Source organism: Nerophis lumbriciformis, linkage group LG04 (assembly GCF_033978685.3).
Source record: "Nerophis lumbriciformis linkage group LG04, RoL_Nlum_v2.1, whole genome shotgun sequence".
NCBI lineage: Eukaryota > Metazoa > Chordata > Actinopteri > Syngnathiformes > Syngnathidae > Nerophis > Nerophis lumbriciformis.
In genome coordinates this window covers 26,762,201-26,788,283 of record NC_084551.2, presented here as the reverse complement: position 1 = coordinate 26,788,283, position 26,083 = coordinate 26,762,201, and the positions used below count along the sequence as shown (strand labels likewise).

The window sequence follows — 26,083 nt, the reverse complement described above, 5'->3', positions numbered from 1 at the left end:
ATATTGCAGCTTGACAACATTGCAGATTAAAAAAAAAATTTAAAAAAAATTAAGCTTACAGTTTTCTCCACCAAGATATTCACCAAGCAGGACTTCCGTTTTCGGTTTAAGGTTGAACAATGCTAATAACAACAGGCAGCTTAATCTTGGCCTGACTGTATTTTTGCTGCAATAATCAAGTTGATCAACTTTTGGCAGAATAACTTTTTTATGCACTTCATCTTCAAATGCCTCATCAATACCACATTTCTATTGGTAAGCCTTTGATGGGATCGATGTTAAAAAAAACAAGACTCGCGACCAAATAGATTTGATGAGATTATTGCTAAAAAAAAAGACTGCTATTAGCTCTTAGCTAGTAGCATGTGTCTATGTTAAGTTGAAATGAACTCGTAATCTTCGACATCAATAACCCAGTTTTGACATGAGTAGTGTGGAATGACAACGCAGACACACAATGCTAACACAGAAGGCTAACATCAAAGTCAATGGTTTTAGCTGTGACTGTCAAGTTGATCACTTTTGGCAGAACAACTTACACCTGTGGTGTCAGCGCATGAAAGCCCAGATCTAATTTAGAGGAATTACATGTAGGGCCCGTGTATTAGTGGCCGGGCGATGGCTATATCAGTGACACCTAGAGGATCCTCTGAGCTGATGTAATCTACAGTAGAACACACTCAAGGCTACTATAATGGGTGAAACGTATATAAAGATGATTATGGGTTTTATTTCATGTTTTAGGGTTCTAATTATCTACAAAAACTATTTAGAAAGTTGTAAACAGTGTTATTATGCTCTAACTATGAACATATTAGATTTAATATCAATAATCCTACAAAATGTGTTTACCATGGTAAAGCCTGGAACCAATAAATGATTGTACCGGAATTACAACATGCAAGAATTGTGGGTTATCTAGATGGATTGGAGGAATAACTGCATAATTTCGTACTAGAAACTTGCAATTCCACTGACTAGTTTTACAGGGAGATGAAGGCGATAGAAGACGGAAGCACTGCTGTCTTGGTATTCTGGCAACCAGGTTTTTAAACCTAGGCTGTGTTCTTGTCTATGATCGTTTTTCATTATTATTTATTAGTAGTAAGTACAACACATTTTAAAATGTAAAACCTGTTGGATAAGTGTGTTAGGCATACTGTATAACAGGGATTTGTGTGTCAAAGAATACATTTTTATGGATGCGCCCATTGTATACGGTTTTTCACTATTCACTAATGCATTTATCAACATTAAAGGGGACCTGTGATAAAATGTGTGTTTTCTGACTTATAAATAATGTTACAATGTTGGATAGTCGTGTTTAACAATGCCAAAGTATTACATCTTTAATGGTTCATGCATTTGGGCCTGAGCCTCCACACAATTTTGGATGCCTCTGACCACTGGATTTTGGATATTTTTTTTAACAGTTTTAACATTTTGTGTACATTTTTTCAACCCTACGTTTGTGTTAAATTATTTAACCAAAAAGTTGAGTTATGATAACTTAATGTTGGGTTATTCCCAACCAAACTATTGGATTAAATTATTTCACCGAAAAGTTGAGTTATGCTAAGTCAATGTTGGTTGATTCATATCGCAACTATTGGGTTGAATTTATTTAACACAAAAGCTGAGTTATGCTCACTACAATGTTGGGTTATTCCAAACCCAACTATCGGGTTGCGCAATTTACAATAACACAAATATGTTCATGTCCATAAGATGTGTGATTGTAAATAATGTTAATGAGATGAATCCTTAATAAAATTCCCTTCAAGAAAAAAGTACCTTTTTAATAAAAAAAGCCTTTTACCCAAAAATGCGTTACTCATTGGAAAACAACTCAAAAATGGTTCATAGTTTTGAAAACCCGGAAATTGAGTTAAAATAATACCCTTATAACCCAAAACATGGATTGCTCTTCATAAAAAATAACTCAAACATTTAACCCAAGTGTGCCGAGTGTGGAATTTGGTGGAGGAGGAATTATAGTGTGTTGTTGTTTTTCAGGAGTTGGGCTTGGCCCCTTAGTTCCAGTGAAAGTAACTTTGAATGCTCCAGGATACCAAAACATTTTTGGACAATTGCATGCTCCCAACCTTGTGGGAACAGTTTGGAGCGGGCCCCTTTCTGTTCCAACATTACTGTGCACCAGTGCACAAAGCAAGGTCCATAAAGACATGGTGTGGATAAACTTGACTGGCTTGCACAGAGTCCTGACCTGATAGAACCCCTTTGGGGTGAATTAGAACAGAGACGGACCCAGGTCTTCTCGACCAACACCAGTGCGTGACCTCACCAATGCACTTTGGGAAGAATGATGGACAATTCCTATAAACACACTCCGCGACCTTATGGACAGCCTTCCCAGAAGAGTTGAAGCAGTAATATCTGCACAAGGTGGACCGACATCATATTGAACCCTTTGGGTTAGGAATGGGATGGCACTTCAAGTTCATATGTGAGTCAAGGCAGGTGGCCAAATACGTTTGGCAATATAGTGTATTCAAGAACATTAAAAAAAAAAAGTTTTCTTTTGTCTCAATTTTCCTGCAGTCTATGGGATGTTTAATGTATTCATGCAAATTAAGATCATATGCCAATATCACTGATGTCGTTTATGTCACTTTGCACATTGTTATTATAGCAAGTGGCCCTCTATATCGTGCGCACTAGTACTTGTAGAGGGCGGGACTCCTGTTTGGAGAGCGCAATGAACTAGGCGCGGCCAAACGGAGCCCCATCCATCTATCACACGTGTAGACAAAGGGGGGGACTCCACAACACTAAGCTGCGTGGGTCCTTCCAAACTTTACTTCTCCTCCTCCAAGACGCGCGGAGCAGAGCACCATCAAGTGAGTCGCCTCCCAGATAAAAACACTTCTTCTGCGTGTTGTGCGCGTGCACTCCCGGAGTGATTTTTTTGTGTGTGTGTTTTTTTTTTCCAGTAAAAGTTGCCGCTCTTGTTGGTGCGTCAGCGCTCAAAGTTGAGCACAAAGCAGCAGAGGTAGAGCGACATAGGGAGAGAGAGAGAGAACGAGAGAGAGAGAGAGAGAGAGAGAGAGAGAGAGAGAGAGAGAGGAGCGGTCCTCTTTTCCTTTGTCCGATGCTCTGTCTCAAGCTTTTTTGGGAGACGACTTGAAAGGATTTCGTCATGACCATCAAAAAGTATGTTTACTTTGTCACTATTAACTTTGGTACAAGTAAAGCAGAGTTGGTTTTCTGCTCGTATTTTGTCGGATGGTGCGACTCTAGCTCAAGACAAAGCAGATGAATCAGAAGTTGATTGCGCATGCAAAGAGAAAGAAAGAGCTAAAGTCGTTGAATTAATAGATTGCAACATCATCATCATCATCATGCAAATGAGAAAAAAAAAATACTTGCTTGATTTGTCCTCGCGTTTTTTGTGAGTGTGTGAGAAGTTGCGAATTCTGCACTATGGGAATTCAGAACAATGTAATCAGGTGTAAAGTCAGCAGGGAAGATACTTAAACTTGTTGGATGAATTAATAAACATCGTTCGAGACCATGTTGTCTCTAATGATTTACTATAAAATACATTGAAACTAAATATGGGTTGAAAAGTTCCCATGTGTTTACTGGAAACAGATCAACAGGTATAAGCGCAGCAGCTTCTTTGTTACAGTAAAGGCTCCTTTGTTCTCAGTCCATGCAAAGAAAAGTATCAAGAAGTCCACGAGGAACACGTTTTACCAAGCATAACAATATTTTCAGTAGTGCACGTTGTTTAAAAGTTTTTTGTATTTTTTTTTTAATTAAAAAAAAACAAAAACAATGAAGCTTCTAGAGGGAGATGATTACTAATAATAGCTTACAGTGTTCATTTAAAAGTTTATCATTTGTACTCAATTTTTCAAAATAATACGTTTTATGGAGACAAATGAAAGTGTGACATGTTAGAATTTACTACATAAAGTTGGTAAAAATCTAAACACAAAGATATACTTAGTATTTTTTTTTTTTTTTTTTAACATATTCGTTTTGCTATTGGAATTTTGTAGAATTTTTAACAGAGTTATTAACTTTATTTTTTTTTAAGTTTCAAACTTTTGCAAACTTTTGACCATCAACTCCCAGTCAATGTTGACTATCATAGTACGCTGGTTTCACAATATATTTCCTATTTATTATTATTATTATTTAGAATTGTTCCACTCGGTTTCACTAACTAACATGTTATTGTTTCACTTTATTGTTTCTGATTTTAGCTGGACTACAAGGAGGAATGTTTTCCAAATTTTGGGGAGAGCGACGGAGGAACGAACTCCAGAGTCCTATTTGAAGAAGCTTTAAGGATTAAGAGACAGAACACTTTTATTTTGGATAAGCTGAAGAACTCATACGGATTCAAACCTAAGCACCAGGAGCAGCTTTGCCTGGAGGGATGCTTTCAAGGCATACTTGGAAATGTAGGCAACAAAAAAACAACAACCTGGATATACTTTGGAGATTAAAGGAATGTGATGGTCTCCTTCTGCACTTCGGCTTAAACTCACCGAGATGGCAGACTATTGCATTTCCGTCCTTCATAATAGGTAAGTGACCAAGATTTCTATCCAAAGACTTGTTATTTTTCCTTTTTGTCTTTGTCATGTGGAACCAACACATACACACACTAAAAATACACTGACATATATGATATAATACATTGCAAAAGTCATAGAGCAAGTGTAAAGTCAAGCTGTCTCCATGTTTAATTTTTCCATCCCTCTTTTATCCCTAATTAGGCTAACATTTGTGTATCTATTTGTTGCCCCTTCTTTGGTGGGCTCAAATATCATAATTCTGTGAGGGACCGAAGAGATAAAGCATTAATATTTGTGTTGTGTTACTGTGTAAAGTTGATTTATAAAAGCCTGATTGTTCTAGCAAAGGTCAGTAGTGGTTTAATGATCAGTTTTAACTTGTGCTAACAATGTGTGTAAGGGAAAGTGAGAGAGTCTTTCTATTTTTTCTGCAGACCCTTATCAATGATGTCATTGAGAACCAATGAGAGCAAGCATTGGTTATTGTCAGCATCCAAGCCCCGCCTCCAGCCCCTCTTTTTTGCATGGCAGAGGCATGTGTCCTCATGCAGCATCACATTCTCACTAACTTTACTGCAGAGACACGAAGACTGCGCTTTGTGTATTCCATTTAAACATATCAACACACAAATCTGTTTGGACCTAACGTATTGAAGGTTTGAAATAAACACTGAAATCATATTGTTGGTAACCTACCAACGTACAGTGTAAGGCAACTAATGCATGCTGGCGAACCTCCACTTGGGTGAATAAGGGGAAAACAATCCCTAATAGAATAATGAAAAAGATAAATTGTCAGTAACAGGGTCAAACTGTTGCCGTCTATCACAAACTTGGTAACATTTTAGCAATGTTAACAATCATACAAAAACAGTTTATGTGATGTAAAAAATCATGAAACACTAAAATAGCAAGTGTTGAATATTAGGGATTGGCGATTGGCCTAAAACTTATATTGCGACATACTGTATATTGCATTATCCCTGATAATGATGTATAGGATATATTATTTTCTATGTGAGTGATAATAGAACCATTTCAAAACAGGTTACAAAGGCTCCCAGTTTGACTGCTGATGTATGTGGTAACAATATGTTGTCTATTACCATTGTTGGTATATTCATTATTCCTACATTGTCGATACAAATTACTGTTACAGTGTAATAATTATTGTTACCTGTGGTAATGCCACTATGATACAACATTTGTGTTATAATCCTTAAACAAAGTAACAGTGAAACTCATGTGAATAATCACTGAATGGAGAACTGGGGGTGGGATTAAATAAATTATCTTCTTCCCACTCCCTTTCAGGCAAAACTGGACAATTATGCATTACATACTATACATTACCTTTTGCACTATATTAATTTATATTATTATGTGTTGTCAACTTTGTACTTTTTTTTTTAATTATTATTTTTTTTATGTCGTTGCCTGAAATAAATAAATAAATGAAAAAAAAAAAATGAAATGATGGCATGGTTGGTAGAGAGACCATGCAAGCAACTTCAGAGTTCCAGTTCCAATCCCAGCTTCCGCCATCCTCGTCACTACTGTTGTGTCCTTGGGCAAGATACTTTCCCTACCCGCCCACACTGGTTTAAATGTACTGGTAACTTAGATAATTGGTTTCATGATGTAAAGCGCTTTAAAGTCACTAGAGAAGAGCGCTATATAAATATAATTAACTTCACTGACATATTGTGCCACTTCCGATAATTTTTTGTCAGAACTATTATTAATCTATCTCAGCTGCATTCGGGCGGAAGGCAGTGTACACCCTGGACTATGAACTCAGGACCTTCGTATTGTGAGGCACATGCACTTACCCCTGTGACATCGTGCTGCCCAAATGCAGCTGAGATAGGCTCCAACACCCCCCGCGACCCCGAAAGGGACAAGCGGTAGAAAATGGATGGATGGATGGATTATTGATCTATTGCTGATTTAGTATTGATGTATTGTTACTTTTTGTTGGAACATGGTTCTGTGTACACTTCTGTTTAAATGTCATACTGGAGTTATTCTTCTGTTGTTTGGATATTTTACAACAGTTCTGGACGATACTACACATTTGGGTATCGATCCAAGGCCCCGTTTACACTAAGCCGGATAAGGTTATCCATGGTAAATCACACCTAACCTTATCCGTGTCCGCACACAACAATGCCACCGTTTAAGACCCACACCCCCTCCGTCCACCGGCGCAACGCGACCTAGTACACATAAAATAAATCCACCTGAGCGTCCATCTGCTCCAAGCTCTCCAGTAGATGACTTTACTTCACTGTGAAGTTGTTGTTTAAAAGAGCTATATTGTATATAGTTTGCTGTGCATTTTACATTTCTTTGCTGTGTTTTGTGTGCAAGTTTTTAAATTAAAATGTATCTCCTTTGAACAATATCCAGTGTTGTGGTATTTCAGTTAACTAGAATCCAGTGTGCTAAAACGGGGCTGAGGCTAAATAATTATTCGTTTAAGGGGTTAAACGACTTGGTGTAGACATGACCTAATACCATGTAGTGTGACATGGGCAGTATTGGTCATACCAATGCTGATACTGATAGATACAATTTACAAGATCATTGAAGGACACACATTTTGATCACAATTATAATCTGACAAAGATATAGGATGGCTGTATAACAACATCTATTTAATATTTCAATTATTTCCTACTATTTGCACTGATTTAAATGATTTGTTTTTCCCTTTAAGACCTCCTGCCTCCTGGGACTTACTTACTGAGTGTGTAAAAAAAATAAAAAATAATACAAATGACCAAAGACTTTTTGATAATGAAAAATATTGATCTAACCACTATACTATTAACCGTATACTAATACTATACTTTGTATCATTGCTGATATTATATGTATCGATCCACCCAGAGATGTAACTTAGCGGTTAGAATATCCCCTCATGGTGTGTAGAGTAGCATGTTTAGCTATTCCTCGCCCTCCAGTGTTGATACTTGTACGGAATGCAGTTTAGATGAGTATTACCGACTTAAAAGTGGCTTTACACTGTGGAGGGACATTATAGTGAGAATGCCACATTGCATTGGGGACAGATTCGTTCGTACGTTGCTATCAAATTTGCGGGACACATCTAGAATGTATCATCATCACGATACAATACAGTAGTATCAAAGCTCTGTCGTCGGCCAAATGTATATAATTTATATTGTATATTGTGCAAACCTATTGAACAGTATAATCACACAGGAGTACTAGTGATTTGACTAATAAGTAGAGATGTCCGATAATGGCTTTTTGCCGATATCCGATATTCCGATATTGTCCAACTCTTTAATTACCGATACCGATATCAACCGATATATGCAGTCGTGGAATTAACACAATATTATGCCTACTTTGGACAACCAGGTATGGTGAAGATAAGGTACTTAAAAAAAATAAATAAAAAAAAAGATAATAAATTAACAATTTTTTCTTGAATAAAAAAGAAAGTAAAACAATATAAAAACAGTTACATAGAAACTAGTAATTAATGAAAATGAGTAAAATTATCTGTTAAAGGTTAGTACTATTAGTGGACCAGCAGCACGCACAATCATGTGTGGTTACGGACTGTATCCCTTGCAGACTGTATTGATATATATTGATATATAATGTAGGAACCAGAATATTAATAACAGAAAGAAACAACCCTTTTGTGTGAATGAGTGTAAATGGGGGAGGGAGGTTTTTTGGGTTGGTGCACTAATTGTAAGTGTATCTTGTGTTTTTTATGTTGATTTAATAAAAACAAAAAACAAAAACAAAAAAACGATACTGATAATTAAAAAAACCGATACCGATAATTTCCGATATTACATTTTAACGCATTTATCGGACATCCCTACTAATAAGCTTTACTTATGCTTGTTTACCTAATGTATGACGTAAGTTTCAACACTCTGCTGTTTTTGAACTTCAGAAATGTACTATTACAGAGAAAAATATGACTTTTGGGGTTACACGTTATGCTCTCTGTCTTGCTTGCTCTTTCATGCTCCCCACATTACCTGAAAGTAAACTTGAATAAATTGAAGATTCAAAATATCAAGCTCAGCAGGAAAGGAAGTGACAGTGACGATCGTGACGTATGTTTGAGTAGTTTATCAATAATTGAGCGGCACTTGCTAATGCCAGAGTGTTTCCACACTCTGGGAAACCAGCATTCGTCCACCTCCTGCTGGCCGTGTGGATCTGCCGCGGGTCACTTGCCTGGAAGTGCCTGGATCAGTGGAATGTGGGTCAGTCAACAGTACGGTGACACACAGGTGAGACAGATATGGGGCAGTGGTAGAGAATGGCTGCTGATGAGTCATGCAGACAGGGTTAGCAGGGATAGATGTGTGCGTGCGTGTGTGTTTGACAAAAAAAGATTTTGAGCTGTTGAAACAGGAAAGGGAGTATACATCTGTTTGTGACATCCACTGGGCCTTACAGCGAAATCTGCTGTTGTGGCCACTGATCATGCATGTTTATTGCTTCACAGTTGTCCACTACCTACATTTTTTACAATAATTTATTGTATTAACCACATATTTATTATTGTAAATATGTGGTGTAGAGCTGTATATGTATGTGGATACCATTTAGAGTAGCCAGTGTATAGCTTAGACCAGTGTTTTTCAACCACTGTGCCGCGGCACACTAGTGTACCGTGAGATACAGTCTGGTGTGCCGTGGGAGATGATCTAATTTCACCTATTTGGGTTAAAAATATTTTTTGCAAACCAGTAAATATATTCCACAAATGTGCCGTTGTTGAGTGTCGGTGATGTCTAGAGCTCGGCAGAGTAACCATGTAATAGTTTTCCATAGCAGTAGGTGACACCCGGTAGCTAATTGCTTTGTAGATGTCGGAAACAGCGGGAGGCAGCGTGCAGGTAAAAAGGTGTCTAATGCTTTAACCAAAAATAAGCAAAAGGTGACTGCCCCTAAGAAAAGGCATTGAAGCCTAGGGAAGGGCTATGCAGAACGAAACTAAAACTAAACTGGCCATAAGGTAAACAAAAACAGAATGCTGGACGACAGCAAAGACTTACTGTGGAGCAAAGACAGCGTCCACAATGTACATCCGAACATGACATGACAATCAACAATGTCCCCACGAAGAAGGATACAAACTACTGAAATAGTCTTGATTGCTAAAACAAAGTAGATGCGGAAAATATCGCTCAAAGGAAGACATGAAACTGCTACAGGAAAAAAAGAGAAAAAGCCACCAAAATAGGAGCGCAAGACAACAACTAAAACACTACAAAGAGCAAAAAAGTCAAAATAAGTCACGGCGTGATGTGACAGGTCGTGACAGTACACCTACTTTGAGACAAGAGCTATATTGATGCATGGTTGGTTATGGTTTAAATTCATATCCAACAATTGCGACAACAACTTTTTACTGTCAACTGAGTTTCGTTTTTTTATGATTTCTGCTGGTGGTGTGCCTCCGGATATTTTCAACGCAAAAAATGTGCCTTGGCTCAAAAAAGGTAAAAAAAACACTGGCTTAGACAGCAGTCTAGATGTACTGTTCTCCTAATATTACTCTACAAAGCCATTATTGTCGAAATAGCACAGGTGAGTAGACCTCACAGTAAACATGTCTTGGGCATGGAAATAATCAGAGCTGCACAGGTTATGGCTGGAATCCCCTTTCACTTCTCAACACCTTGTCTCCACCTTCCACTTAAAGGCCCCCCTAATGCGGAAAACAATTGCACTTACAGTATTACATAGTTCTGGACCAAAAAATTATGTCTGCAGGTAAATATTTCCCCCAAAAACGTGTTTCGAATGAGTTTTAACCCACTTTTAGCTCCAAAATTGGATGGGCGTGCAACAGCCTGCTGACGTCACCTACAGAAGACTGGATGCAATTTCATATTGTGTATTATGGGACTGATTTACTAAAGGTTTGCGTGTACTAAAACACATGCAAACCTGATAGACCACACAAAGCTGATCTGCTAAACGTGTGCAAAGTGGATTGCGTCTATCAAGTGAGCAGAATAAGGCGTGCAATCCATTTTGCGTCTCTGTCTTCATTAATATGAAAACTATACGCTGATCATCAAGATGACCACTGTTCTGAGAGGAGAAAATGCAAATATAATTATTTAGCACGCGCAATGTATTATATTGACATTTGTCACCGTTTTGCGACCACTTTTTGTGTTTCATTTTTTTCAGAAAGACGTGCAAACTGACAGTTCCATACACGGCTGCAGGATCAGTGCTCGTGCTGTTTAGACAATAGAACAATGTCAACATTTAGGACAGTCAGAAATAACAAATATTAGATATATCGTTTATTCAGCAATTTCCTTTTATAATTGTATTGCTGCTGGATGACTTAAGGCGCTGAATTAAAATTAATTGATGCATTTTGGTATCTGCTAGCGTTTTTTATTTTTTGTGTGTGTTTTTTTTAAAGTGTTGTTAGTTTTTTATTTAAAAAGTATATTACTCTATCTCCTACGTGAAAAGACGTCTTTCGTTATGCATGAATGCGCTGGTGATGTGATCTAAAGCCTTGTGCACATAATTAAGTGTTAGTGTGCATATGTTTCTGTTGTCTAGATTGCGATTCAAAAACGGTGTTACAGATTACAGATGTGTGCTGCTGTTTCAACACATCTCACACTGGGAGTAGTATGATAACATGAATGTGCAAAAATGAGAGTGTCTTCTTGGTAAACTCCTGGTATGCTTGCAAAATCCTCATTTAAATAAGGCAATCTGCATCACTTTTCATTTGCACACAGAGTGTTAGTAGATCACACGCAACACGCCCACTCATAGTACACGCTATTTTATTTTTTTCCTACAACGCTGTTGCACATGGTATTTGGATCTGAGTAATTTAAGCCCTATGTGTTTTGGTAGCGCCTTCATCCAGAATCACTTTTGAACAGACTTTGAAAGAATGATCAAATATGTCTGCTAGATGCACTGTTGTAGGTTGTAGCCATACAAATAAAGGCGGGGTCAGCCTCATTTTCATGCCAAACGCAATGCCGAAAATCGGTAGCACGCTCGAGCGGAGCAAGACTAAGTCAGAAACTGCGTAAAAATGTAGAAAGAAGAGTAAAAATTAGAGACAATAAGGTAAGCCGCTAGTGTTCTATTTTGCGTCCTCGTCTCCTGATGTTTTTCTCAAGATGTTTGAGGAAATGCTAAAAGAGCATGAGGAAACACGAGGTAATGGCGATTTTATTTGCTCCTTTTTTGCTCATAATGTTAACCATATCAGTTTTGAAGTAATCATGGACCAGGGCAACAAAAACATGTAATTATGTGATCGATATTATTAGCTTTACATGCCTTTATCCTATTGTCTATGTGGGGAAATGGACCCCAATTCTGTAGATGACGCCACACCAAGAGGCGCCGACATATCGAGTCTGGCGATATAAACGGAGCATTTTAAGGACAGTTAGTTATCTACCAATTACTCAAAAACTACTGGTGTTATCAGAAATTACTAACAGATTTATTTTTAAGAGCAAAAATACATGAAGAGAAATTGTTAGTGAAAATGTGTCCCCCAAAGGCGTTATTATTATTATTATTTGCCCAAATTACTGTATAGGGAAACTAGCGCTCAATTGGACTCACGTCTCTAGGCATACTTTTCTGCACCTTCACCTTTACCTTCAGCTTCTTCAGTGAGGCACATGTCATCTTGTAAGTGTGATTTTGGTGGTCATCATACTGAAAACAGTCCTGTGTCCGAGTTGAATAATGGTCTGCTTCAGAATGTCGCAGTACATGTTGCAATTCATACCGTGACACAACCACCGTCAAGCTAGAGCAGTTAATTCATAATTATCTGGGTACTCACTTGTGTTACCGGCTTTTTAAGACAGGAATTACTGTGCCGAGTCATGTTCAATAGATAGCAAATGCAATTGCGCCTTGGTTTTCGTTCCAAAAGGTCACATAAAACCCGAAACATTTTTTCCCATACCAAATTATGCAAATCCAATTCATGTGTTATAGACACCCAAAAATACGATCACAAAACACATTTTATGGAGAATAAATATACTTTTGCATGCAGAAAATAATGTGAAATATATATGCATGACAAATTAAATTAATAAATGAGTACCGTATTTTTCGGACTATAAGTCGCAGTTTTTTTCATAGTTTGGCGGGGGTGTGACTTATACTCAGGAGCGACTTATGTGTGAAATTATTAACACACTACCGTAAAATATCAAATAATATTATTTAGCTCATTCACGTAAGAGACTAGACGTATAAGATTTCATGGGATTTAGCGATTAGGAGTGACAGATTGTTTGGTAAACGTATAGCATGTTCTATATGTTATAGTTATTTCAATGACTCTTACCATAATATGTTACGTTAACATACCAGGCACATTCTCAGTTGGTTATTTATGCGTCATATAACGTACACTTATTCAGCCTGTTGTTCGCTATTCTTTATTTATTTTAAATTGCCTTTCAAATGTCTATTCTTGGTTTTGGGTTTTATCAAATACATTTCCCCCCAAAATGCGACCTATGCTCCAGTGCGACTTATATATGTTTTTTTCCTTCTTTATTATGCATTTTTGGCCGGTGCGACCTATACTCCGGAGCAACTTCTACTCCGAAAAATACGGTATTTAACATGATTTTTTTTTTAAGGTCCCTGTTGGTGAATACATGACGAGCGAAGAGGAAGAAGGAGAGGAGAGCCAATTTTTCCCAGATGTATAGGAAAACGTTTTGGCCAAAACACAAGCAGAATTTGTGTAGTCTGTGGAAACGGACACAATGACTTGAATAAAAACGGAAAGAGTCCACCACCGAGCAGGTGCCATTTCCGTCACACGTCACATATAGTTGTAATATAGGGACGTACACTACATACTTTCGTGAGATACTGCAAATTTGAATTTAAAAACATTTAAATGTGTTTTTAGGGACTTTTAAGGACCATACCCTGCTACATTATACATATGACACTCTTTACATTCGAAACCCAGTTATTGATCTTCTCAATGAAACAGAAAGATCATGTTAAGGACAAGAAGCCTTTAATAGGCATCAGTGCGTTTGCTCTACTTTGTTGAGCATTATTACATTGCTTATCTGTAATACCATTATCAAATACTGTGAAATTTTCATAAGGTTTACTTATTTGGGGAGCGTTTTATGCGAGTGAGTCTTTGTGCGTTGTCTCAGTGGGAGATGACTTCTAAAGCTGAACCACTGAGTTACACAGGACAACATTAGCACATTAATCTGTGTCATCTTCCCGCTATGAAGCTTAAATGTGTGACTAAACCGGAGCGCCCATTAAAATGGACTGTGGTTTTTACAGCATCTCGTCCATCTGCTTTGGCTATCACACTAATTTAAGCTCCTTATTCTGTTGAAGATAGCAAAAAAAACATATTTCTGTGTTGGAGCAAACCAGCGCAGTATTAACGGCCAATCATTCAGGACAGACTATGCAACATTACTCTTTGTCAAATATTCTTTTGAAGAAAAAAATAATGTGATGCCTTGGATAGAGGGCGAGAAATACTACACTGGATAGTGCTTAAGAATGGCTTTTACCCTTAATTGTTGTTTTAGATCACACACTTTTTCCATTTATTGTTGAGTCAATCACATGAGGAAAAACACTTCATAGTATTTATTGTTAGACAAGAAAACATTTATGCCGACCTTTGGAATACATTTAGGATTATCCATCCATCCATTTTTCTACCACTTCTCCCTCTTGTTTATTATACGTAATGATATGAGTACTGACTGGGTACATTTACCAATCATTACACTCAATTGGGAATAAGGATGTGTACTGAACTTGGTAATTTCATTGGTACTGACAGAATTCCGTCGGCACTACTGAGTACCCATTCATGCAAAATCAAAAAGTACCATATTTTCAAACCTTTGTGCACGAGACGTCAAGTCCGGTTACAGAGTCTGTACTGAATAAAACACTTGGCGGAGAAACAAGCACTCAGCTTGGACTTAGCCAAAGCAATTTTACATTCCATCAACGCAAACATGTCTGATATAAATTGCTAGAAAGTACAGGAAAGCTCCACTTTTGAAAATATACCAGCTCACTTTACATTAGATATGCCATATATATGTATTGTATATATATATATTGTGTATATACATATATATATATATATATATATATATATATATATATATATATATATATATATATATATGTATATATATATATATATATATGCTACTGATTAACCTTTTAACACCTCCAAATTTCATAATCCAAAGTACAAATGTACAACTAAGATACACGTTACAATCAAACAACTGGTGTGTGATTAGTACAATACTTATAGTGTAAGCATTTTGTAGGCATACTTGCCAACCCTCCCGGATTTTCCGGGAGACTCCCGAAATTCAGCGTCTCTCCCGAAAACCTCCCGGGACAAATTTTCTCCCGAAAATCTCCCAAAATTCAGGCGGAGCTGGAGGCCACGCCCCCTCCAGCTCCATGCGGACCTGAGTGACGTGTCGACAGCAGCCAGCCTGTTCTCATATCCGCTTTCCCACAATATAAACAGCGTGCCTGCCCAATCACGTTATAACTGTAGAATGATCGAGGGCGAGTTCTTGGTTTCTTATGTGGGTTTATTGTTAGGCAGTTTCATTAGCGTCCTGCCAGCGCGGTAACAACACACAACAACAGCAGTCACGTTTTCGTCTACCGTAAAGCAGTTCGTCTGCCGTAAACAGCAATGTTGTGACACTTTTAAACAGGACAATACTGCCATCTAGAGCTTTTAGAGAGTGCAGTGCACAACTGCTGTACTATACATATATATATATACATATATATATATATATATATATATATATATATATACATATATATATATTTATATATATATATATATATATACATATATATATATATATATATATATATATATATATATACATATATATATATTTATATATATATATATATATATATATATATATATATATATATATATATATATATATATATATATGTATATATATATATATATATAGCTAGAATTCACTGAAAGTCAAGTATTTCATATATATATATATATATATATATATATATATATGAAATACTTGACTTGGTGAATTCTAGCTGTAAATATACTCCTCCCCTCTTAACCACGCCCCCAACCACGCCCCCCACCCTGACCACCCCCCCCCCCCCCCCCCCCCCCCCACCTCCCCAGCCCCCACCTCCCGAAATCGGAGGTCTCAAGGTTGGCAAGTATGTTTGTCGGGGTCAACAAAAGACAAGACTGAGAAATTCATCTTAAAGACAAAGACTATATTCTGGCTACGGCTACAGCTATGACTATATCCTGGCTACGGCAACATACTACTGCCATTTAACGTCTTGAAATTGCAAACACATGCACAGTCTACAATGTAATACTTGCAAATTATGAAACTCAGAAGTGTAAGAATACAATAAATAACAACTGGACAGCACAGTTATCATTATCAGTTCATTGTTATATGCTAAATAAAAAATATGTATATATTATTAAACAATTAACATTCATGAACAATCACCAGCGTACTGAATATTGATTTACGGGGAAGTGGTATGGTTTTAGTTCAAATGTGAAAGCTACTGGGGGTGTGCATTCCTACCTTAAATGCCGATCCGATATAAATGTAGATATATGGGTTACGATACAATTCACTAACAATCATTTTTAAAACATTACGATTTGATGCGATCCGATGCAGATGGAATCTCTGCATGGTGCAAAAAAGTTTAAATGTATCATGTCAGAACAATGGCATTGTGTTTATTTTTTAAATTGGCACAGAAAAACAGGCGGTTCCTGTATTACTTATGAGCAAATTGGAGTACTAAAAATGTCAGTGCATTGCAGCCTATAAACTTCAATGAAAAAAGATGTAAACAAAACACTTTTGGAACAACTACCAGGTCTTTACTGTTGTTTGCTCAAGTAGCAACAATTAAATACAGAGAAAAGCAAGCTGTGCATCAAGCAGAGGTGTTCCAACACCTCAGGAAGACAAGTGCAAGATACAATTTCGTTGCACCATGTAAACTAAATAGCAGCTTTAGTGTAGAAGCTCAAATACTTTTTGAAGTGCCATTTGACTTACTGTGCAGCGAGGTCTTTATCTTTAGCACAATGAACAGAGTCGTAGATGATGTGATTACCTCGCAAAGTTGTGGCTAAATTGAGGCTAGAAGTCTTTCAAATCAGTGTCCTTGTCTTGCCAATTGGTAGCCCTGTCCACATTAACATCCCGAGCTCCCTAATCGCTCGCTTGAGTGTCTTCATGCCGTTACACCAGGTGGGTGCTGGGATTAGTGCAACTACTACTTTATCGCTGCTTACCAAACGTTACAAATGGCCATACTTTTATCCAACCGGTGATTGTTTTTAAAATATCCAAACGTTTACCACACTTTAGATTTCAGATACCGGGGTGCATTGTTTGTTAACTCTTCAGGTGCTGTCTGCCTTGTTGCTCTGTTGTTGTCAGTCGCAAATGAGAACGTTACGCTCGTATTACGTCATCACAGAAGTCTTGCAAGGTTAGAGGGGCTATATTTTGTAGCAGAGCTCCAATCAACCGATTTAAGACTTTCCAACCAGAAATCAACCGATCCATACTACAAACCCCGTTTCCATATGAGTTGGGAAATTGTGTTAGATGTAAATATAAACGAAATACAATGATTTGCAAATCATTTTTAACCCATATTCAGTTGAATATGCTACAAAGACAACATATTTGATGTTCGAACTCATAAACAATTTTTTTTTTGCAAATAATCATTAACTTTAGAATTTGATGCCAGCAACACGAGACAAAGAAGTTGGGAAAGGTGGCAATAAATACTGATAAAATTGAGGAATGCTCATCAAACACTTATTTGGAACATCCCACAGGTGAACAGGCAAATTGGGAACAGGTGGGTGCCATGATTGGGTATAAAAGTAGATACCATGAAATGCTCAGTCATTCACAAACAAGGATGGGGCGAGGGTCACCACTTTGTCAACAAATGCGTGAGCAAATTGTTGAACAGTTTAAGAAAAACCTTTCTCAACCAGCTATTGCAAGGAATTTAGGGATTTCACCATCTACAGTCCGTAATATCATCAAAGGGTTCAAAGAATCTGGAGAAATCACTGCATGTAAGTAAGCAGCTAAGCCCGTGACCTTCGATCCCTCAGGCTGTACTGCATCAACAAGCGACATCAGTGTGTAAAGGATATCACTACATGGGCTCAGGAACACTTCAGAAACCCACTGTCAGTAACTACAGTTGGTCGCTACATCTGTAAGTGCAATTTAGAACTCTCCTATGCAAGGCGAAAACCGTTTATCAACAACACCCAGAAACGCCGTCGGCTTCGCTGGGCCTGAGCTCATCTAAGATGGACTGATACAAAGTGGAAAAGTGTTCTGTGGTTTGACGAGTCCACATTTCAAATTGTTTTTGGAAACTGTGGACGTCGTGTCCTCCGGCGCAAAGTGTAAAAGCCAGCATCTGTGATGGTATGGGGGTGTATTAGTGCCCAAGACATGGGTAACTTAGACATCTGTAAAGGCGCCATTAATGCTGAAAGGTACATACAGGTTTTGGAGCAACATATGTTGCCATCCAAGCAACGTTACCATGGACGCCCCTGCTTATTTCAGCAAGACAATGCCAAGCCACGGTTACATCAACGTGGCTTCATAGTAAAAGAGTGCGGGTACTAGACTGGCCTGTCTGTAGTCCAGTCCTGTCTCCCATTGAAAATGTGTGGCGCATTATGAAGCCTAAAATAACACAACGGAGACCCCCGGACTGTTGAACAACTTAAGCTGTACATCAAGCAAGAATGGGACAAAATTCCACCTGAGAAGCTTAAAAAATGTGTCTCCTCAGTTCCCTACCGTTTACTGAGTGTTGTTAAAAGAAAAGGTGATGTAACACAGTGGTGAACATGCCCTTTCCCAACTACTTTGGCACGTGTTGCAGCCATGAAATTCTAAGTTAATTATTATTTGCAAAAAAAAAAAAATAAGTTTATGAGTTTGAACATCAAATATCTTGTCTTTGTAGTGCATTCAATTGAATATGGGTTGAAAAGGATTTGCAAATCATTGTATTCCGTTTACATTTACATCTAACACAATTTCCCAACTCATATGGAAACGGGGTTTGTATATATATATATATATACATATATATATATATATATATATATATATATATATATATATATATATATATATATATATATATATATATATATATATATAAATATATACACACCTGCTCCCACACACAGTTTTTTGTCTTAATGTGGCCTTTAAAGTAAACAACAAAAAAAAAAGCCCAGGTTTCTTTAGTTCAGGGGTGTCAAACTCATTTTAGATCAGGGGCCACATGGAGAAAAATCTACTCCCAAGTGGGCCGGACTGGTAAAATCACAGCACCGTAACTTAAAAAAAAGACAACTTCTGATTGTTTTTTTTTGTTTAAAAATAGAACAAGCACATTCTAAAAATGTACAAATCGTAATGTTGTTGTTTTTTTTACACTTACATGTTACGGTTAATAGAATTCTATCTTTATTTGTCGTTATTTAGACTTTCTGAATAAATTATGTGATAATGTTCATCAGTCAACTCATTGGTGTTAATTTTCAATCTATCAAGATAACAAATAATATCAAAATCAAATTACAGGATGTTATTTATGTAATTGCTCATTTTCCTCGACTGTGGTTTAATTTTTTTTTACATATGTAGCATCATCTACAAAGATACACAAAATTGCTATTGCAACATCTAGTGGACACATTTAGAACAGCAGTTTCTTTCATTCAAAAATTTTGGCAAATTTTTTTACTTAGCAAATTAATCCCGCGGGCCGGATAAAACCTGTTCGCGGGCCTGATCTGGCCCTCGGGTTGTACAATTGACACCCCTGCTTTAGTTCCTTAATTGCGATTCCATTTTTTCAATATGCATATACAGAAGAGCATTTTCGGGAAAAGGTGGACAGAGAGAATAAATTCACATGTTACTCTTCTTACAAGTTGATTGCCATGTAAACATGCCGTGCATATTTGTAATTCTCTTTTGAAAGAGCCGTAGGGTTATTCAAACTGAAATCTAGTTTCACAATGTTGTAGTCGAAACCACTTTTGACGCATTTTGACTTGGGTTTTCATTTTTGCCATGTGCTTGTAAAGACAGTCCAAATTGGAAAACAGGAGCGATCAGAACATACAGCAACAAAAATGTTGTTTAATTTCCCCTGTGAGCTGAATTTCAGTTGACGTTCCCTCATTGCATATCATTAAGTCATACAGGACAAACGACTGTACTCTGTGGCTTGAGTACAGTAGGTTACAGTGCAGTGAAACATTAGTCCCACCATAACGAATCATACAGACAGTTCTAATTCCCCGCCACAGACATTCCGTGGTCCTCCTGTTGCAAATTATCTGAGCTTAGTATTACCACTCAGCGCCTGTAGCGCCGAGATAACTTAGCATGCTCTGCTGGCATGCTAATACATCCCCACACTGGGGGACAGGAATAATTTTTTTTTTTTTATGACTTTTCAGCAGCCAGAACATTTGAAGGAGGAGATGTAGAGCTGGGGAGGGGCAAATGGCTTGAGCGTAAATGATGGGCAGAAAGGAAAGAATGGAAACAGTGAGGAAGCTGTGAGAGTGGCTGAGCAGAAGGAATAAAACGCAAAAAGGATGAAAAGGACAATATTAAGACAAGCTGAATGTTTTATAGTGCTCCTTATATCAGGCTCTCTTCAGTTTATAGTGATTCTCTCACAGTGACGGGGTAGAGTTGTCACTTCATATCAATGTGTGGTTATGGAACCAAAGTGCTTCACCACTTCCCTATTCTTCTGGCCAATAACAATTGCTGTGTAAATGCACATCATTTATAATGAGCCAATAATTAATATAGAAATTGATGTTTGATACATTTTCCTTTTTCTGGCACAACTGATAGAGATAGCATGATTTCTTGCACATATGTTACGTACTGTAGCTGAGTCATACAGCAGAAGGACTGTAATGTGATTGCCACTTGTCAGTCCTTAAAAGAGTATGATGCTTTTCATCTTTTCTGTACTTCTGTACTAGTGTTTTAACGATACCAATATTTTGGTACCGGTACCGGTACTAAAATTATTTCGATACTTTTTGGTACTTTTCTAAATAAAGGGGACCACAAAAAAATGGCATTACTGGCTTTATTTTAACAAAAAATCTTAGGGTACATTAAACATATGCTTCTTATTGCGGTTAAGTCCTTAAATAAAATAGTGAACATACTAGACAACTTGTCTTTTAGTAGTAAGTAAGCAAACAAAGGCTCTTAATCAGTGTTGGGTTAGTTACTGAAAATCAGTAACTAGTTACAGTTACTAGTTACTTTATTTCAAAAGTAACTCAGTTACTAACTCAGTTACTTACACCAAAAAGTAATGTGTTACTGTGAAAAGTAACTATTTAGTTACTTCTTCTACTTTTTGTTTTTAAAGCTCCCATTAATGCCCTTTTAGCCTTCATTTCAGTACTGTTATTGCACTGGAGAATAATACAATCTGTTGATCAACTTGACATGCATTTGCATCACTGAACTCTGCTAAGCAATGTGCTCTACATACAACACACAAAGACAAAGATATGTTTCAAAGGGCCAATTTATTTCAGGCCAGAACAAATTGACAAAACTATTTTAAATAGCTGCAACATAACATACATAAGTAACAAACAGCATAATAACACTAACACTAACACTAACCACGTTAAACCCAGATTCCAAACTAACAAAGGTCTTAACTCATTGTCTTTCTATGCCACTTCAATATGGAATCCACTCCCAACAGGTGTAAAATAAAGGGCATCTCTATCCTCCTTCAAAACCGCACTAAAAGAACATCTCCAGGCAACTACAACCTTAAACTAACACCCTCCCTTCCACATAATACCTCTTCGGATTGTAAATAATCAAATGTAGACATTTTTTCTTATACTTTCTGATCTCTCTCTCTGTGTCCACTACTTGCTATACATATCCTACCAAGTCAGTCCTACACTGTTTCAATGTCCATTTCTCTGATGATGCAATTGTTGATGCTGATTGTTGATGACAGAAGTGTTGATACCAACCACACCTAAACCCCCCCCCCCCCCCCCCCACTCCTCCATATCCCACACCCCAGATTGTAAATAATTCAATGTATATACCCTGATGATTATCTTGTGTGATGACTGTATTATGATGTTAGTATTTATTTGATAGTATATATCTGTATCATGAATCAGTGGACCCCGACTTAAGCAAGTTGAAAAACTTACTGGGGTGTTACCATTTAGTGGTCAATTGTACGGAATATGTACTGTACTGTGCAACATACTAATACAAGTTTCAATCAATCAATCAATCAATTAACAACATAGCTGTAAACCTGGCTTCACCTAAGGAAGGCACACGTGACATACACAAAGCCTAACCAGGCAGATTTGAATTGTTGTTTTGGGCAGTAGACGGGATCTTTGATCCAAGACACAACTTACATTTAACTAAATTGTGCTCAACAAAATAAAAGAAGTGAGAATATCTCATACTTGCCTCTCCCCGGGACAACCATTCTCCCAAATTTCTCCCGATTTCCAGCCGGACTTAAGGCACGCCCCTCCAGGTCCGTGCGGACCTGAGTGAGGACAGCCTGCCGTCACGCCCGCTTGGCCAACCAAAAAGTAACCACAGAACACTATACCGTATAGTCGTATAGTGTTCTGTGGTTACTTTTTTGTTGGCCAACGGTTTACATTGTTTTACATTGTATTGTACTGTAAATGTTCTGTAGCAAAGAAAATGTAAACTTAAATATGCAAACAAAAAGAAAATAAATACCTTCAAAATAAAACAAATAAATTAAGAGCCAGAAATGCCAACATAAAAACTAAATGTTCTGTAGCCTACGTTTAAAAATATAACAAAGAAAATATTAACTTAAATGTGCAAACAAAAAGAAAATAAATAGGCTACCTTAAATAAAACAAAACAAATATTAAACCAAGTGCCAGAAAAGCCAACATTAAAACTAACATTTCTGTAGCTTACATTTAAAAATATAAAAATGGAAATATCAACTTAAATATGCAATAAAAAAGAAAATAAATAGCTTAAATAATATAAAAATCAAGATAAATAATAGCCCATGTATATGTACATACATTAGTTATTATTTTTATTTTAAATCTTCTCAAACAGCCTGCCCTACACTTTACCCCCCGCCCCTCCCCCTCGCGTCGCTGCTTTTCAGCCTTGCCCTGCACTGACTTTCTTTCTGTCTCCTCTACTCTCATAACTTTATGTGTTGAGATAATGTGTGTGTTTGTTTTCATGTGGCTTGAGTCAACATTAGCCGTTAGCTTGGAGAATGAATGGAGAGCGGATGCCAATGGCATGAAACATATCCCCGCAACGGGAGGAGAATCACCCGCGGCATTGGGGCAAGCAGAGCAGAGAGCGAGAGCGTTGTCGTTCACTGAGTGATTCATGTCGTTAATCCGCGGTGAAAGAATCGTTCGCTCAGTCCCTCCCCCCGCCCCCATGATGAGTAGCTGGCTGCGTCGTTCGCCGACGTCACAGAATGCGCCAGTTCCACTCATACCGGCATGGTCGCGGCGGAGCTCAACTGAACTGAGAAAGGAACGAATCAGTTCATGAAGTGATTCGGTTCAGTACGTTCGCGAATGAATCGTTCGCGAACGACACAACATTAACCCGCACACACACACAGAGAGCGCAGAGGAAGAATCAGAAGCACATCTCTGCTTCGCTGCCATAAAACACGATCAGATCCTCAGTTTCTAGCCGATACTACATAAAAAATAACGTAAAATAACGCAGTAACGCATCATGTAGTAACGGTAACTGAGTTACTGAATATAAAAAATAACGTGTTAGATTACTAGTTACCGCCGAAACTAACGGCGTTACAGTAATGCGTTACAAAGTAACGCGTTAGTCCCAACACTGCTCTTAATTAGTCTGCTGACATATGCAGTAACATATTGTGTCATTTATATTCTATTATTTTGTCAACATTATTAAGGACTAATGGTAGAAAATTAATTATAATCTACTTGTTCATTTACTGTTAATATCTGCTTATTTTCTGTTTCAACATGTTCTATCTACACTTCTGTTAAAATGTAATAATCACTTATTCTTCTGTTGTTTGATACTTTACATTAGTTTTGGATGATACCACAAATTTGGGTGTCAATCCGATACCAAGTAGTTACAGGATCATAAATTGGTCATATTCAAAGTCCTCATGTGTCCAGGGACATATTTCCTGAGTTTATAAACATAATATACATTTTTTAAAAACAAAAGAAGATGTTGTGATGCCAAAAAATATCGACGTAATCATAGTAGTATTGACTAGTTACGTGCCTGTACTTGATATCATTACAGTGGATGTTAGGTATACACCCACCAATGGCGTTTGTTTACATTTTGACGCCGGTGAGCTACGGTGTGTAGTGAAGCATGTTTAGCTATTCTTCATCCTGCAGGGATGATACTTGTAAGAAACATACTTTATTTGTCGCCATGGAGGCGATGATTAGTGATTTAGAAGTAGCTACAACACTGCCGACGGCGGATGGACGTTAGCCGCTAGCTAGCTAGCCATGTCTTATAGCATCTCTTCCTGAGGGCGTTTCAGTGTTATAACTTCACCTTTATCGTTAGTTTTTAAGCCAAAATGCATCCGTTCTCCATTTTCTGTCTACACACTGTGTCTGCTTAAAAGTACTCCGTGATTGTGCGCTGCCGAACATGCTCCTCTGCTCGTAAACAAGAAATGACACAACGTGACGACAACGGGGGTGTGGGAGGGTGGCGGACCGGTACTTTACAGAGGCGGTATGGTACCGAATATAATTAATTAGTATCGCGGTACTATACTAATACCGGTATACCTTACGACCCTATTTTGTACTTATAAATGCTATTACATTTTTGGATACTCATGTTAAACAATGCCAAAGCATCAAATCATAATGTTAATGCATTTGGGCGTGAATGTGCACACAGGGTTTTGCAGTCTACCTTTCTTGTGACGTCTCAGCTAGGTGGACATACCTTTTTGGACATTTAGGGCCCGATTTACTAGGATCCAAATGCCTCGCGCTAAACAGCATGTGCAAAAAAAAAATTGTGTGTACAATGAGTGGGCAAAAAACATATGCACACTGACACTTAGGTCCGTGTATGAGGCTGTGGATCGCATCACCAGGGCATTTGAGTGTCTGGAATGACTCAAATACAAGAAAAATGTGACGATCTGTCATTTCATTTTTGTTTGTGCTTCCTTGATTTGTGTTTATTTCCTATCAGTGCTCTTATTTTGATTTCCATTTTCTGCATGTCTACGCTAAGTGCTGTTTTCCCCTCACCTGCTGTTGATTGGCATACGGGCCACACCTGGTGCTAATCAACAGGCTTCTATTTTATGCCTGCCTCGCGTGCTCTTCAGTGCTCGAGGATTGATTTATGTTTGTGAACTGTTACATGCTTTCTTCTCTGTTAATGATATTAAAATCATCTTACCTTCTCATCACTCTCCTGGTTCCTGCATCTTGGGGTCACTACATGCGAGCTCCTGACAAAAAATTCAAAATGAAAGACATCTTTTCATGTAGGAGATACATTTTAGTAATACATTTTCTGAATTCATTTTAATCAGCCCCTTAAGTCAACCAGCAGCAATTAAATTATGAAAGGAAATGTTCTATTATGTTTAATATATTTTATTTGTCAGTCCAAATATGTTAACACACACGTAGGACAAAGGATATTCAGTCCATCGTCTGCCTTAACAGGGCGAGCACTTCTTTTCTCACAGCCGTGTGCGTCTGTGTCGGATAGCACGTCCTTTTCAAACGAGAAAATTAAACAGAAAATAGTGCTCGCAAAACGGTGGTGAGTGTTGATAAGTCACATTGCGTGTGCTGTTTATGTAAATATTTTTTGTGTCTTCTCCTCCCACTACTGTGGACGTTTTGATAGTCTGTATATTCTGCATATTAATCAAGACAGAGACGCAAAATGGATTGCTCTCCTTATTCTGCTCACTTAACAGAGAGACACAACCCACTTTGCACGCATTTAGTAGATCGGATTTGCATGTGTTTTAATACACACAAACCTTTGACAAATAAGGCCCTAAATCGAACTGTCAGACACGGGGTGAGGCGCTCTATATGAGGCCAGCTGAGTTCAAAGATACACAATAAAAGGTAGGATAAAGTATTATTTTAATCTAATCTTGGCATGTGCATAATACCACAACATGTGACATGCAGTGACATAAATGCTGTTAAAAGCAGCATTTTTATGCACCTCTGTCCCGACTTGTCCAGGGTGTACCCCGCCTACCGCCCGAATGCAGCTGAG

General features: G+C 37.7%; 1 long non-coding RNA gene across 2 annotated transcripts in view; it reads left to right on the top strand.

The window, feature by feature from the left end:
* Positions 1-2,782: 2,782 nt before the first annotated feature.
* The window catches only part of LOC133598441 (uncharacterized), a 158,789-nt gene continuing 135,488 nt past the window's right edge, over positions 2,783-26,083 (top strand). For both annotated transcript variants that reach the window (XR_009814713.1, XR_009814718.1), the window contains exons 1-3: positions 2,783-2,861; positions 2,955-3,174; positions 4,236-4,562. This is a non-coding gene — a long non-coding RNA (uncharacterized lncRNA). The remainder of the gene's footprint in view (positions 2,862-2,954; positions 3,175-4,235; positions 4,563-26,083) is intronic.